The sequence below is a fragment of the Triticum urartu genome, chromosome 4A (assembly GCF_056163025.1).
Source record: "Triticum urartu cultivar PI428250 chromosome 4A, HENAU_Tu73, whole genome shotgun sequence".
NCBI classification, from domain to species: Eukaryota; Viridiplantae; Streptophyta; class Magnoliopsida; order Poales; family Poaceae; genus Triticum; species Triticum urartu.
Genome location: NC_141876.1, coordinates 381,019,842 through 381,021,635, shown reverse-complemented (window position 1 = coordinate 381,021,635; position 1,794 = coordinate 381,019,842). Strand labels below are relative to the sequence as shown.

Here is a 1,794-nt window from a genome sequence, read left to right as displayed (position 1 = left end):
GAATTAGGAGAGGTTACCAGGCTGTCATGTGCTGTGTGTGGCCACACTAGAGTCGAGGACCCAATCAACTCCATTATGAGGAAGAAGTTGCTGGCTATAAGCTTTGTGGAAGAGGGTCGTTTGATCAAATGACAGAGTGTTGAGCTGGGACAAAGAGGGAACAGGTGGCGCCTGGTACTGAGAAGACGGGTCGGACACCATGAGGGGATAGGCCTGCAAGTGCACTCCAGGCCAGGGGCCGAGGTCTCCCGCGGCGTTGAGTGGGATTCAACCCGGGTGAGAAGTGGGGAGCACCATGCCATAGGGACCGGTGTAGGCGGTTGAGGGCACTAGGGGCAATGGCTGGGACCTACGACCACTGGAGTTAGGGCGCGCGTGTCCGTGACCATCGTAGTGGCCACGACCACGATTGCGATCACCGCCGCTGTTGCCATGGGTGCCACCAATACTATGGCCAGAAGGAGGGGCACAATCACGATGGCCACCTCGATCACCGCGGTCGTTGGCGGAGTTGGACCCATCGAATGTGGTGAGCTTGGCGGGGTCGGCTTCTGCAACATGAAGGTTTATGTTGTACTCCGCGAGGTCCATGCGAGAACGTGCGACATCGAAGGAGGAAGCGGCACTGTGTCGCCAAGAATTGTGCTGATGGTTTTGAAGTGGTCGTCAAGCCCGTGGAGGAATTGCATGGTTAGATCCAGATCAGAGACCGATGTGCCGGTGTCAGCGAGTCCATCTGCAAGAGCCTTGAGACAGCATGTGTAGTCAGAGACCGGGATTCCCTCCTGCTTTAGATTGTGGTACTGATGCATCAGGTGGAGGTAACGAGCCCCTTGGTTGGTGAGGAAGTAGTCCTTGATGCATTTCCATACTAAATGCATCAATAGCGCTGCCCATGACAAGCCCAAGGAGAGAGTCTGCTAAGGTGAAGAAGGTATAGAGGATCAATCATTGGTCAATAGTGATCCATGCAACATCTGGACTTGGAGGAGGATGGAGCTCAATGTGATCCTGGATACAGTGTTGCTGAAGGATGCAAGTGAAGAAGGTGCAACACTTGATATAGTTGTTTTCAGCAGGGTCTAGCTTGAATTTTATGTGGTTTGAGATGTGATCATTGTAGAAGTTGAGAAGAAGATGATCCACGGGCGAGGCACTGGAGGGAGAGATCACGATGGTGAGGGCAGAGGTAGCAGCGGGAGTAGTGGAGGAGAGGTCCCGAGAGGGGAGAATGAGAGGAGGAAGAGCAAGCGCCCGGAAAGGGGGGCTCACCGAAGATGTCCTCGAAGGTCATCGTGAAGGATACCAATATAGAGGATGAATATGCACTGCACATTGTCTATATTGATTGTCCAGGTGTTATAGATACATATAGAGAGGACTGCCAAGACAGTAGGCATGTAGGCAATGTACAAGTAGTGGTCATTGGGATCCTACATGCTAGGAGGAGGTTACAACAGATAAAGATTACACACATGTAATGTACAAAATACATGACACCCAAACACAAAGAACATGTGGTTGGATGGTTAGGAGGACAGTGGTACCCCCATCTCATTGATACGTCTCCAACGTATCTATAATTTTTGATTGTTCCATGTTGTTATATTATCATTCTTGGATGTTTTACCTTCATTTTATAGCAACTTTATATCATTTTTTGGGACTAACCTATTGACATAGTACCCAGTGCCAGTTGTTATTTTTTTTATTTTTTACTTCACATAATATCAGTACCGAATGAAGTCCAAATGCCACAAAACTTTTTGGAGTTTTTTTGGTCCAGAAGGAAAC

The 1,794-nt window shown here is 49.2% G+C and overlaps 1 pseudogene; it reads right to left on the bottom strand.

The window, feature by feature from the left end:
• Positions 1–267: 267 nt before the first annotated feature.
• LOC147975911 (uncharacterized) lies at positions 268–1,294 on the bottom strand (annotated as a pseudogene).
• Positions 1,295–1,794: the final 500 nt, after the last annotated feature.